The sequence below is a fragment of the Myotis yumanensis genome, unplaced genomic scaffold, assembly GCF_028538775.1.
Source record: "Myotis yumanensis isolate MYYU_CA2020_CCGP unplaced genomic scaffold, mMyoYum1.0.hap1 SCAF_18, whole genome shotgun sequence".
Taxonomy (NCBI): Eukaryota; Metazoa; Chordata; class Mammalia; order Chiroptera; family Vespertilionidae; genus Myotis; species Myotis yumanensis.
The window spans coordinates 17,030,032-17,037,830 of NW_027223769.1; the positions used below are offsets into that span (position 1 = coordinate 17,030,032).

Genomic DNA, 7,799 nt, shown 5'->3' on the forward strand with positions numbered 1-7,799 from the left:
TCAGAGGTGATGAGCTGTTAGGGTAAACATTCTGGAGCATGGCATGAAGAAGGTAATACTCACCAGCATCTCACACGGGAGTAAAAGACGGTGTCAGCAACAGGCCACAGAAGGAAACGAACAAAATGTAAAGGTACCAGGCTGTGGGAGGGGCATGCGCGGCCTCTGGAGCAGGTCCGCTGTGCACTGTGGGTAAGTGTGGACAGTGAGAGTCCAAATGGGACAAAACCGATTCTGATCTGAAGCCCGGGATCCTGCGTAGGCAGCTTTTACTCAGATTGGTTTACTAGTACACCTGCTGTGTGGTTTCAGGTCATAAAAGGGGGATGAGGTTTGCTGAACAGTAAGTAACACAAGAGCCCTCCTTTTCCTTTTTCTAAAAGAGAGAAGAGCCTTCCCTACTTCAACTTCAGCAGTGGCTTCTGAAGGTTTTTAAGCATCCTGACTTACTAGTAAAAACAAATCACAACAAAATAAAATACAGACAAGTGGCCTGAATAGAAACAAATCAAATGGAAAGGCAGATTCATAAAAAAAAAAAACCTGGGGGCCAATCCATTAACTCTACAGTTAACTCCCTGTCTGAGTGAAGATGTTTCACCTGTACTCACAAGACTCCCAAGCACAAGCTGCTCTTGGCAACTGTGAGAATAGCTACCTTTTCCTTTGAACATATGTCCTGCTTGCTACTGGTGACCGCATGCCAAGTGCTGACCTTAAAGAGACCCTCACATTGGCAAAGGGCCCCAGGCAGTGTCTGCCTGATGTGGCCGTGTCTGTGGGAAACAAGACTTACACCCTCAAATAATGAACCCCCCACTCCTCCAAAGTCCCCTCTTCTCTTCCCGTCTGCACTGTATGTGTTGACCTCCTCGCAGGGAGGTACAATGATTCCATTTCCCTCTGGGTTCCAGGCACTCTCTGGAACATCTCGGATTAACCAGGTCTTTCATTTCTTTTCAACTCTGTTGGTGGCTTTTGACTTGGAATGATTTCTTCTTCTGGAAGAATGGCTTTCATTGTTGCCTGGATGCCTGTCTTCAGAACCTTATGTCCCTTTCCCATGAGGCTGGGAAATATCTGGGCTGTAGGTGCCATCTTCACACTCGGAGTAGGTCTTTCCTCGGTGACCTCAGTGCTCTGCATACCACACCATACAGTACAGACACAGGAAGGTGGTGAAAGCCACACAAAGAAGCCAAAGCACAACATACAGTATCTGTGTCTTAGAGAAGAGATCTTGTCCAAATTTTATGCAAACAATAGCTTCCAGGAAAGCAATGACCCCTAACACCCAGCACTGTGTCCCCATGCGCTTGCACTGTGTCAGCGAGGTAAGCATAGCACTGTCTCACTGTGGGCACCGTGATGCCACTAATAAAGAGAATCCTACACCAAGTGAATGGATGACCGGCTTGGAACACAAAGATATGTTTCAAGAAGAAGGTGTTCAACTCAGTTAGCTGCCAAATGATCACAGAAAGGTATATTCTAGCCACTCTCTTAAATGAAGACTTGGGGTCAAACCATCGAACGATGGTCCACCTGGCAGGAGTGAACTGCAGGCTCTTTTGATTTTCCCCGTGGTGGTGTGGATGTCCCTGAAACTTGTCCAGTGGTAGGTCCTCATCTCTAGGAACTGGCAGGGGACCATGCCCAGCCAGATGCTGCCGCTGTTGCACAGCAGGATGTCCAGAACCACCTGCTTCCACCAGCATTCAGCGAAATTGGGCAGGAGATGCATGAAGAAAAGCTCAGTTAGCTCCCAGGTGATGCTGATGGTCCAGCAGAGACCATAACTATAGATTAGTAAGACATTCATGGCCCAGCCCCAGAAATGTCCAAATGCAAATATATCAAAATGGCTGATGACTCTCTCCTAGGTGATAACATGGCAGTTCACAGCATACTCCATGATATACACTTCCCTTGTGGCATAGCAGAGATTTGGATCTAGCCAGTAGATTATGGATTTCAGGAAGAGGAGGAAGACCAGGAAGAGGAAGTAGAGCACACTGAGTCCAAAAATCATTGTCCATAAGGCTGGATGAGGTCTAGTAAAGGGACCATTGGGGAAAGCTAATGCACTGATGATAAGAAAGAAGAAAATAACAGAGAGGATACCCTGTCAGATGTTGTCTTCTGGGACAGAGTCATCCCTTTCATAAGTCCTTGAAACTGAGATACATAGGTAGGGTCATGTTTATGAGGCCAGTCACTGTTTAAGGATCCTCTCTCCCAATGGGAAATAGTGCCAGTTGGTGAAGGTCAAGTACATGAGGCTGACGATGGTGAAGCTGAGCAGAGTGATGGTGTGCGGCTGGTAGAAGAAGTCAATGGTGATGTCCTCCACTTGCTGCTCATTGATCATCCGAAATGTATCTTGTAGTTCATATCATCCTTGCTCAGGGTCCTGCTCCCCACGCAGGACACCATGGTGGTAGCAGCGGCAGCGGTAGCGGCTGCGGCTGCTGCCCTGGTCCTGGAAGACTGGGACCCAGGAGGTGACCAGCTGCAGCGTAAGGGAGGCCAGACGGCAAGTCACAAATTTCTTAATAACATTTTCTCTACTTACTTTATTATAATAAGTATATAATACATATAATATATAAAATACGTGTTAATTAATTGCCTATATTATCAGTAAGGCTTTTGGTTAACAGTAGGACATTATCAAGTTTAGGGGGAGTCAAAAGTTACACATGGATTTTCGACTATGGGAGGTCAGAACGTCTAGTCATATTGTTCCAGGGTCAACTGTACTTAATGGTAAAGGGCTCAATGCTTTCCATTAAGATCAAGCTAGGGATATCCTCTCTTACCACTCCTATTCAACATCATACGGAATGCATGATACTGGGTACATTTCAGCCAATACAATAAAACAAGAAAAGGAAACCAAAGGCTTACAAATTGGAGAGAAAGAAAATGGTCTCTCTTCCCATCAGCAGCCTGAGGTGACCTCTGAAAATAGCTCACTATTTACTTGACCCAGAAAACCCCACAAAATCATGAAAATCAAGAGGTTCAAATCTTCATGTTCACTTTAAGAACACTCATGAAACTGCCCAGGCCATCAAGGGCATGCCTATCCGAAAATCCACCAAGTATCTGAAGGATGTAACTTTATCGAAGCAATGTGTGCCATTACATCATTACAAAGGTGGTACTGGTAGATGTGCACAGGCTGAACAGTGGGGCTGGACACAGAATCAGAAGCCCAAAAAGAGTACTGAATTTTTTGCTGCGCATCCTTAAAATTGCAGAGTAATGCTAAACTTAAGGGTTTTGATCAGCGGTTCTCAACCTGTGGGTCGCGACCCCTTTGGCGATCGAACAACCCTTTCACAGGGGTCGCCTAAAACCATCCTGCATATCAGATATTTACATTACGATTCATAACAGTAGCAACATTACAGTTATGAAGTAGCAACAAAAATAATTTTTTGGTTGGGTCACAACTTGAGGAACTATATTTAAAGGGGCAGAAGGTGGAGAACCACTGGTTTAGATGTAGATTCTCTGGTCACTGAGCACATCCAGGTGAACCAAGTTCCCAAAATGTGGCGCAGAACTTACAGAGCTCATGGGTGGGTTAACACATGAACTCTCCCTGCCACATGGGGACGATCTTTACTGGGGAAGAAAGCAGATTGTTTCTAAACCAGAAGAGGAGGTTGCACAGAAGAAAGATATCCCAGAAAAAAAATGAAGAAAAAAACACCTTATGATCCAGGGGTAAATTCAGCATAAAATAAATGCTAATAAAAGTTTTTAAAAATAAGAAAGAAAATAGTCTCCATTAACAGGTGACATGATTGTATATATAGAAAATCCCAAGTATCTACAAAAAAATATCTCTTCGAACTAGCATGTAAGTTTGGCAAGTTTGCAAGATAAAGTCAATTTTTCCACATACTGGCAATGACAAATTAGAATTCGATTTTTTTAAAATACAATTTACAATAGCATTACAAAATGAAATTTAGTTTCATACATATCATTCATGTTATATATATATAACAGAACATGTGTAAAAAATATAAAACACTGAAGAAAGAAACCAAAGAAGACCCAAATAATCATATTCATAGATTGGAAAACTGGGAATTACTGTCAACCAGACACAGAATGCCAAGTACTACATGATTTCACTTATATGTGGGTTCTAAAAAATACACACAAAACATACTCATAGAAACAGAGATCAAACTGATGGTTGCCAGAGGGGGTGAGGGGATGGGTAAAATATGAAGGGAAATATAGTCAATAAAATTGTGATAACTTTGCACAGTGACAGATGATTATTAGACTTAGTGTGGCGATCATGTCATAAGGTACATACATGTTGAATCACATGAAATATTGTATACATGAAACTAATATAATATTGTATACCAACTATACTTAATTTTTTAAAGATGTCAGTATGATCTATAGATTAAACACAAAATCACTGGTGTACAGTAACTCTCTACATTGCTTTTGAAATTCTTCTGAAAGTCTAAAATTATCTCAAAATAAAACACTTTTTTAAATGGTAAGATAATTGGGAGAATTAAGTAATTATTATTTGATTTTAGGTAAGATAAAGGTATTGAGGTTGTGTTTTTAAAATTCTTATGTCTTAAAGACATAAATTTAAATTTTAAATAGTTAGAAAATCACTAAGTGCAACCACTATAGAAATATTTCTTTTAAGCAAGAATCATAGATGTTAAAATTAGTGAAAGTATAATGAGAAACAAGATATCTATATTTTCTCAAAATATCTCCCCATATAATCTTATTAAATGTAAAGACAATGATAGTAACTTTACAGTGAAGTTACTAGCAACCATTAACTTAATTATGTATCTCCTGATATGAAGCACAGAAGATCCAGTACCATTTCTGTGTATTCCTGCATAAAATGCATAACCTAAATCTTAATCATACAGAAGCATTACACAAACCCAAAATGAAGGACATTCTACAAAATGACTGGCCTTTAAGTCTTTTAAAATGTGGAAATCATGAAAAACAGAGACAGGCTGAATTACTGCTCCAGATTAAAGGAGACAAATGATATATAAGATCCAAATGCAACATGTGATTTTGGGTTACATTTTGGATCAGAAAAAAAATTCTCTTTGCTGTAAAGAATTTTAATGGGGCAATTTGTAACATTTAAATAGGCTTTTAGATTGGTTAACAGTGTTGTGTCATTTTTAATTTTCTGAATTTAATCACTGTACTATGGCTATATTTTTTAGGTTATACAATGAAGTCTTTGGGAGAAAGTGGGCATCTTATCTGCCATTTAAACTCACACAGTTCAAAAAGAAAACTGTATTTACATATGTAATATATAAACACACATGTAGAGTATATATGTATATGTCTGGTATATACATATATATGTATATGTACACATAGAGTGTAATTATATATTAGAGAGCATAAATATACTTACAAAATATATTTATAATATGTTTACTTAGGGAGAGAAAATGATCAAGCAAATGTGTTAAAATGTTAAAACATTTAGGGCACTTTTGTAAAGGATACACAGAAATTTTATACTAGTTTTATAACTTTTCTAAAAGTCTAAAGTGATCCCTAGATACAAATTTTTTTTTTAATTAACAAAAAGTTTTGGTGATTGCTCCAGATGTAATTTCCTCAACACTCCCCTCCCCCCCAAAAAACATAGATTTTACTTATTTCTAATTTTTGGTTCACTTGTTTATTGTATAGCCTTTTCTTTGACTGCTATTATCATTGTCTGGCTGAGCCTATAAATTGGAAGACTGATGCAGACAAGTAAAATAAATGTAGCAGATAAGAAGACACTTCCTAATGTCTAACTTAAATTGCCTTTGTTGAAACATAATAATATTTCTTCCTGTCCTCACTTTGGAAGTAACAGAAAGCAACTAGTCAATATCCACCTTATAAAAATCTTTTAGATTTAGAATTTTCTTTCTAATACTACAAGGAAAAGAGAGGAAAAAAAACCCAGATATGTCAAGCAACCAGCTAATCCAGGATAAAGGCCAGTCATGTTGGTTAGTTAAGTGATGGTGTGGTACAGTTAAACCCTAAGATAACTTCCTCCCACAAATATGGTCTAACTCTATACGATACCCCCAGCATGCCCCCCTTAGCCAACATGCCTTACTCAGTTCTTGACTATTTCCTAAAGGTCTCATAGTTTAGATTGCCCTCCCTTAGTTCTGAATCCTTCCTGAATCTCCCATGTAAGTTCAACTTAGACCTGGAGCTTTTTCCTTTTCCAACCGGACAAATCTTATTTATCTATCAAGACTCCTCACATGATCCCTTTCTCCCTCAAGAACAATTAGCCATTCTCTTCTTTATGCTCCCCTGGATGTAGCTAGGGGTTTGTACCTCTAATACACTTAGTTTCTGGGATTGAAGTTCTTTACATTACCATCACTTTGGGCTCAAGTCTGGTTACTAGAATATGAATTCCAAGGAGGCAGCTATTGTGTGTCATATTTTATTGTTTATAAGTGAGTTTTCCAGGATTTCTTCCCACCTCCCTAGCTGCTCCTTCTATTTTCAGGTTAATTCTCCTTTAACGAGAAGAATTCCAACTCAGTGTTGGAATCCCTCAATACTTGATCTCTAGTCCGCTGCTTTCCTCAGTATATACGCCTCTTCCTAGTTGACTTGATCAATTCCCTCACTTTCAATGACTACCTTTATGCAAATTACTCCCCAACTGCATGAATTCCAGAGATTAAGCCCAGTCCATGCATCTATCATCTCTTAAATGTAATAAAGATACCTCAAACATACATTCAAAATAAAACTCAGGAACTTTCTACCTGGTAATGACCTTTCCACCACCCATTTCCCCCTTTTTACAGCAGCAGTATCCTACTTTCCTTTAAGGTCTTCACCCCTCTTACTCTGGCCAGTCTGGTCTCTATGAGGCCAACCCCACCCTCACCCCCAACTCTAAGGGTAGGTGGTGATTAACTGAAGCCCAATCCACATATCCCATACCCCTGGGAAAGGTGAGTTCTGGGCCGTGGGCATGTAATCCAATCAGAGCAAATGAGCCACAGTGATGCCCTATAGGAGGCTCTTGGAGAAAAAAGATCTCTTCCTGTACTTGGTGGTGAAAGTATGTGGTCATCTTGCTTCCCTAAGTGGCCAAAGATATCCAAGGGAATTAAAGCCAAGAGACTGATCCTTATCACACTGTTTGGCTCCTAAATAAGTCATTCCTATAGCCATTTTTCCCTCTTTTTTTCTTCCTTATATTAGTCAACTAATTCTCCTCTTCCGTAAGCCTATTTATATTGGGTTTTCTACCACTTGAATCATAAAGCACTTTATCTGATACTCCCTCTCCTACATCTAATCTTCCAGAGTCCTCCAACTCAGTGAACAGCAGCAGCATCCATCCAGCTAAGAAAATCAGATATGTAGGAGTCATTTCAAATACCTCCTTTTCCTTCATCTCCCATAGCCAATCTGACACCAACTTTTGTCAATTAGAGGCTCTAAAATTTCTCAAATCAATCTATTTCTCTCTATCTTTATCGTCCCACTCTATTCCAACTATATTTACCTTGGCTACTACAGCCCACTAACTGCTCTACCATCACCTACCCTTGTCTTCCTCTAATCTATTCTCCATACTGCAGCCAAAATGATCTCCCTAAAGAGCTACAGTGCTAATTTCACTATCCTGTTAAAACCAATCATTTTACATTGCTTTTATTTAATTTTTACTGAATTCCAAATTTTTTAACATGGTACCTTTACCTGGCTTCCCCCAA

The 7,799-nt window shown here is 39.5% G+C and overlaps 1 pseudogene; it reads right to left on the reverse strand.

The window, feature by feature from the left end:
• Nucleotides 1-949: 949 nt before the first annotated feature.
• LOC138997156 (phosphatidylserine synthase 1-like) lies at nt 950-2,436 on the reverse strand (annotated as a pseudogene).
• Between the last annotated feature and the right edge of the window lie 5,363 nt (nt 2,437-7,799).